Source organism: Tachysurus vachellii, chromosome 21, assembly GCF_030014155.1.
Source record: "Tachysurus vachellii isolate PV-2020 chromosome 21, HZAU_Pvac_v1, whole genome shotgun sequence".
Taxonomy (NCBI): domain Eukaryota; kingdom Metazoa; phylum Chordata; class Actinopteri; order Siluriformes; family Bagridae; genus Tachysurus; species Tachysurus vachellii.
In genome coordinates, this window is record NC_083480.1 from 338,679 (window position 1) to 344,678 (window position 6,000).

Here is a 6,000-nt window from a genome sequence, read left to right on the forward strand (position 1 = left end):
TGCTTTTGTCTGTGTGTGTGTGGGTGCTTTTGTCTGTGTGTGTGTGGGTGCTTTTGTCTGTGTGTGTGGGTGCTTTTGTCTGTGTGTGTGTGGGTGCTTTTGTCTGTGTGTGTGGGTGCTTTTGTCTGTGTGTCTGTGGGCGCGCTTTTGTCTGTGTGTGGGTGCTTTTGTCAGTGTGTGTGTGTGTGGGTGCTTTTGTCTGTGTGTGTGTGTGTGTGGGTGCTTTTGTCTGTGTGTGTGTGGGTGCTTTTGTCTGTGTGTGTGGGTGCTTTTGTCTGTGTGTGTGGGTGCTTTTGTCTGTGTGTGTGGGTGCTTTTGTCTGTGTGTGTGGGTGCTTTTGTCTGTGTGTGTGTGGGTGCTTTTGTCTGTGTGTGTGGGTGCTTTTGTCTGTGTGTGTGGGTGCTTTTGTCTGTGTGTGTGGGTGCTTTTGTCTGTGTGTGTGTGGGTGCTTTTGTCTGTGTGTGGGTGCGCTTTTGTCTGTGTGTGTGTGTGGGTGCTTTTGTCAGTGTGTGTGTGTGGGTGCTTTTGTCTGTGTGTGTGTGGGTGCTTTTGTCTGTGTGTGTGTGGGTGCTTTTGTCTGTGTGTGTGTGGGTGCTTTTGTCTGTGTGTGTGTGGGTGCTTTTGTCTGTGTGTGTGTGGGTGCTTTTGTCTGTGTGTGGGTGTGGATGCTTTTGTGTGTGGGTGCTTTTGTCTGTGTGTGTGTGGGTGCTTTTGTCTGTGTGTGTGGGTGCTTTTGTGTGTGGATGCTTTTGTCTGTGTGTGTGGGTGCTTTTGTCTGTGTGTGTGTGGGTGCTTTTGTCTGTGTGTGTGGGTGCTTTTGTCTGTGTGTGTGGGTGCTTTTGTCTGTGTGTGTGGGTGCTTTTGTCTGTGTCTGTGGGTGCTTTTGTCTGTGTCTGTGGGTGCTTTTGTCTGTGTGTCTGTGGGTGCTTTTGTCTGTGTGTCTGTGGGTGCTTTTGTCTGTCTCTGTGTGTGTCTGTGTGGGTGCTTTTGTCTGTGTGGGTGCTTTTGTCTGTGTGTCTGTTTGTGTGGGTGCCTTTGTCTGTGTGTCTGTGTGGGTGCTTTTGTCTGTGTGGGTGCTTTTGTCTGTGTGTGTGGGTGCTTTTGTCTGTGTCTGTGTGCGTGCTTTTGTCTGTGTGGGTGCTTTTGTCTGTGTGGGTGCTTTTGTCTGTGTGTGTGTGGATGCTTTTGTCTGTGTCTGTGTGCGTGCTTTTGTCTGTGTGTATGGGTGCTTTTGTCTGTGTGTGTGATTTTGTCTGTGTGTGGGTGCTTTTGTCTGTGTGTGGGTGCTTTTGTCTGTGTGGGTGCTTTTGTCTGTGTGGGTGCTTTTGTCTGTGTGTGGGTGCTTTTGTCTGTGTGGGTGCTTTTGTCTGTGTGTGTGGGTGGGTGCTTTTGTCTGTGTGTGTGGGTGCTTTTGTCTGTGTGTGTGGGTGCTTTTGTGTGTGGGTGCTGTGTGTGTGTGGGTGCTTTTGTCTGTGTGTGTGTCTGTGTGGGTGCTTTTGTCTGTGTGGGTGCTTTTGTCTGTGTGTGGGTCCTTTTGTCTGTGTGTGGGTGCGTGCTTTTGTCTGTCTCTGTGTGGGTGCTTTTGTCTGTGTGTGTGTGTGGGTGCTTTTGTCTGTGTGTGTGGGTGCTTTTGTCTGTGTGTGTGGGTGCTTTTGTCTGTCTGTGTGGGTGCTTTTGTCTGTGTGTCTGTTTGTGTGGGTGCTTTTGTCTGTGTGTGGGTGCTTTTGTCTGTGTGTGGGTGCTTTTGTCTGTGTGTGTGGGTGCTTTTGTCTGTGTGTGTGGGTGCTTTTGTCTGTGTGTGTGGGTGCTTTTGTCTGTGTGTCTGTTTGTGTGGGTGCTTTTGTCTGTGTGTGGGTGCTTTTGTCTGTGTGTGGGTGCTTTTGTCTGTGTGTGGGTGCTTTTGTCTGTGTGTGTGTCTGTGTGGGTGCTTTTGTCTGTGTGTGTGTGGATGCTTTTGTCTGTGTGCGTGCTTTTGTCTGTGTGTGTGTGGATGCTTTTGTCTGTGTGTGTGCGTGCTTTTGTCTGTGTGGGTGCTTTTGTCTGTGTGTGTGGGTGCTTTTGTCTGTGTGTGTGGCTGCTTGTGTCTGTGTGTGGGTGCTTTTGTCTGTGTGTCTGTGTGTGTGGATGCTTTTTTTGTCTGTCTGTCTGTGTGGGTGCTTTTGTCTGTGTGTGTCTGTGTGTGTGTGGATGCTTTTGTCTTTGTGTGTGGATGCTTTTGTCTGTGTGTGTGAATGCTTTTGTGTGTGGATGCTTTTGTCTGTCTGTGTGTGGGTGCTTTTGTCTGTGTGTGGGGGTGCTTTTGTCTGTGTGTGTGTGGGTCCTTTTGTCTGTGTGTGTGTGTGTGTGTGTGTGGATGCTTTTGTCTGTGTGTGTGGATGCTTTTGTCTGTGTGTGTGTGGGTCCTTTTGTCTGTGTGTGTGTGTGTGTGTGTGTGTGTGTGTGTGTGTGTGGGTGGATGCTTTTGTCTGTGTGGGTGCTTTTGTCTGTGTGTCTGTGTGTGTGGGTGCTATTGTCTGTGTGGGCGTGTGTGGATGCTTTTGTCTGTGTGTCTGTGTGGGTGCTTTTGGTCTGTGTGGGTGCTTTTGTCTGTGTGTGTGGATGCTTTTGTCTGTGTGTGTGTGGGTGCTTTTGTCTGTGTGTGTGGGTGCTTTTGTCTGTGTGTGTGGATGCTTTTGTCTGTGTGTGTGTGGGTGGATGCTTTTGTCTGTGTGTGGGTGCTTTTGTCTGTGTGTGGGTGCTTTTGTCTGTGTGTCTGTGTGTGGGTGCGCTTTTGTCTGTGTGTGTGGATGCTTTTGTCTGTGTGTGTGTGGATGCTTTTGTCTGTGTGTGCTTTTGTCTGTGTGTGGATGCTTTTGTCTGTCTGTGTGTGTGGGTGCTTTTGTCTGTCTGTGTGGGTGCTTTTGTCTGTGTGTCTGTTTGTGTGGGTGCTTTTGTCTGTGTGTGGGTGCTTTTGTCTGTGTGTGGGTGCTTTTGTCTGTGTGTGGGTGCTTTTGTCTGTGTGTGTGTCTGTGTGGGTGCTTTTGTCTGTGTGTGTGGGTGCTTTTGTCTGTGTGCGTGCTTTTGTCTGTGTGTGTGTGGATGCTTTTGTCTGTGTGTGTGCGTGCTTTTGTCTGTGTGGGTGCTTTTGTCTGTGTGGGTGCTTTTGTCTGTGTGTGGGTGCGTGCTTTTGTCTGTCTCTGTGTGGGTGCGTGCTTTTGTCTGTCTCTGTGTGGGTGCGTGCTTTTGTCTGTCTCTGTGTTGGTGCTTTTGTCTGTGTGTGTGTGATTTTGTCTGTGATTTTGTCTGTGTGTGGGTGCTTTTGTCTGTGTGTGTGTGTGGATGCTTTTGTCTGTGTGTGTGTGTGGGTGCTTTTGTCTGTGTGTGTGTGTGGGTGCTTTTGTCTGTGTGTGTGTGTGGGTGCTTTTGTCTGTGTGTGTGTGTGTGGGTGCTTTTGTCTGTGTGTGTGTGTGGGTGCTTTTGTCTGTGTGTGTGTGGGTGCTTTTGTCTGTGTGTGTGGGTGCTTTTGTCTGTCTGTGTGTGGGTGTGGATGCTTGTGTGTGGATGCTTTTGTCTGTGTGTGTGTGTGGGTGCTTTTGTCTGTGTGTGTGGGTGCTTTTGTCTGTGTGGGTGCGTGTGTCTGTGTGTGTGGGTGCTTTTGTCTGTGTGTGGGTGTTTTTGTCTGTGTGTGTGTGTGGGTGCTTTTGTCTGTGTGTGGGTGCTTTTGTCTGTGTGGGTGCGTGTGTCTGTGTGTGTGGGTGCTTTTGTCTGTGTGTGGGTGTTTTTGTCTGTGTGTGTGTGTGGGTGCTTTTGTCTGTGTGTGGGTGTGTGTGTGTGGATGCTTTTGTCTGTGTGTGTGTGGGTGCTTTTGTCTGTGTGTGTGGTGGTGTTTTTGTCTGTGTGTCTGTGGGTGCTTTTGTCTGTGTCTGTGGGTGCTTTTGTCTGTGTGTGTGGGTGGATGCTTTTGTCTGTGTGTGGGTGGATGCTTTTGTCTGTGTGTGTGGGTGCCTTTGTCTGTGTGTGTGTGGGTGCTTTTCTGTGTGTGTGTCTGTGTGGATGCTTTTGTGTGTGTGTGTGTGTGTGTGAATGCTTTTGTCTGTGTGTGTGGGTGCTTTTGTCTGTGTGTGTGGCTGCTTGTGTCTGTGTGTGGGTGCTTTTGTCTGTGTGTCTGTGTGGGTGCTTTTGTCTGTGTGTGTGGGTGCTTTTGTCTGTGTGTGGGTGCTTTTGTCTGTGTGTGGGTGCTTTTGTCTGTGTGTCTGTCTGTGTGGGTGCTTTTGTCTGTGTGTGTCTGTGTGTGTGTGGATGCTTTTGTCTTTGTGTGTGTGGATGCTTTTGTCTTTGTGTGTGAATGCTTTTGTGTGTGGATGCTTTTGTCTGTCTGTGTATGGGTGCTTTTGTCTGTGTGTGGGGGTGCTTTTGTCTGTGTGTGTGTGGGTCCTTTTGTCTGTGTGTGTGTGTGTGTGTGTGTGGATGCTTTTGTCTGTGTGTGTGGATGCTTTTGTCTGTGTGTGTGTGGGTCCTTTTGTCTCTGTGTGTGTGTGTGTGTGTGTGTGTGGGTGGGTGGATGCTTTTGTCTGTGTGTCTGTGTGTGTGGGTGCTATTGTCTGTGTGTGGGTGTGTGTGGATGCTTTTGTCTGTGTGTCTGTGTGGGTGCTTTTGTCTGGGTCTGTGTGGGTGCTTTTGTCTGTGTGTGTGGGTGCTTTTGTCTGTGTGTGTGGGTGCTTTTGTCTGTGTGTGTGGATGCTTTTGTCTGTGTGTGTGTGGGTGCGCTTTTGTCTGTGTGTGGGTGCGCTTTTGTCTGTGTGTGGGTGCGCTTTTGTCTGTGTGTGTCTGGGTGCGCTTTTGTCTGTGTGTGTGTGTGGATGCTTTTGTCTGTGTGTGTGTGGATGCTTTTGTCTGTGTGTGTGTGGATGCTTTTGTCTGTGTGTGCTTTTGTCTGTGTGTGGATGCTTTTGTCTGTCTGTGTGTGTGGGTGCTTTTGTTTGTCTGTGTGTGTGGGTGCTTTTGTCTGTCTGTGTGTGTGGGTGCTTTTGTCTGTGTGTGGGTGATTTTGTCTGTGTGTGGGTGCTTTTGTCTGTGTGTGTGTGCATGCATTTGTCTGTGTGGGTGCTTGTGTCTGTGTGGGTGCTTTTGTCTGTGTGTCTTTGTGTGGGTGCTTTTGTCTGTGTGTGTGGGTGCTTTTGTCTGTGTGTGTGCTTTTGTCTGTGTGTGGGTGCTTTTGTCTGTGTGTGGGTGCTTTTGTCTGTGTGTGGGTGCTTTTGTCTGTGTGTGTGTGGGTGCTTTTGTCTGTGTGGGTGCTTTTGTCTGTGTGTGGGTGCTTTTGTCTGTGTGTGTGTGTGGATGCTTTTGTCTGTGTGTGTGCGTGCTTTTGTCTGTGTGGGTGCTTTTGTCTGTGTCTGTGTGGGTGCTTTTGTGTGTGTGGGTGGGTGCTTTTGTCTGTGTGTGTGGGTGCTTTTGTCTGTGTGGGTGCTTTTGTCTGTGTGTGTGTGGGTGCTTTTGTCTGTGTGTGTGGGGGTGCTTTTGTCTGTGTGTGTGTGTGGGTGCTTTTGTCTGTCTGTGTGTGGGTGCTTTTGTCTGTCTGTGTGTGTGTGTGTGGGTGCTTTTGTCTGTCTGTGTGCTTGTGTGTGTGTGTGTGGGTGCTTTTGTCTGTCTGTGTGCTTGTGTGTGTGTGTGTGGGTGCTTTTGTCTGTGTGTGTGATTTTGTCTGTGTGTGGGTGCTTTTGTCTGTGTGTGTGTGGATGCTTTTGTCTGTGTGTGTGTGTGCGTGCTTTTGTCTGTGTGCGTGCTTTTGTCTGTGTGCGTGCTTTTGTCTGTGTGGGCGCTTTTGTCTGTGTGTGTGTGTGGGTGCTTTTGTCTGTGTCTGTGGGTGCTTTTGTCTGTGTGTGGGTGCTTTTGTCTGTGTGTGTGGGTGCTTTTGTCTGTGTGTGTGTGTGTGGGTGCTTTTGTCTGTGTGTGTGTGGGTGCTTTTGTCTGTGTGTGTGGGTGCTTTTGTCTGTGTGTGTGTGGGTGCTTTTGTCTGTGTGT

The 6,000-nt window shown here is 49.4% G+C and overlaps 2 protein-coding genes across 5 annotated transcripts in view; one reads left to right on the forward strand and one right to left on the reverse strand.

Annotated features, from left to right (window-relative positions):
* LOC132863899 (ribonuclease inhibitor-like) overlaps positions 1–6,000 on the forward strand; it is a 201,148-nt gene that overhangs the window by 187,023 nt on the left and 8,125 nt on the right. The window lies entirely within an intron of this gene.
* The window catches only part of LOC132863895 (NACHT, LRR and PYD domains-containing protein 3-like), a 373,784-nt gene that overhangs the window by 115,064 nt on the left and 252,720 nt on the right, over positions 1–6,000 (reverse strand). The gene's annotated exons all lie outside the window — the stretch shown is intronic.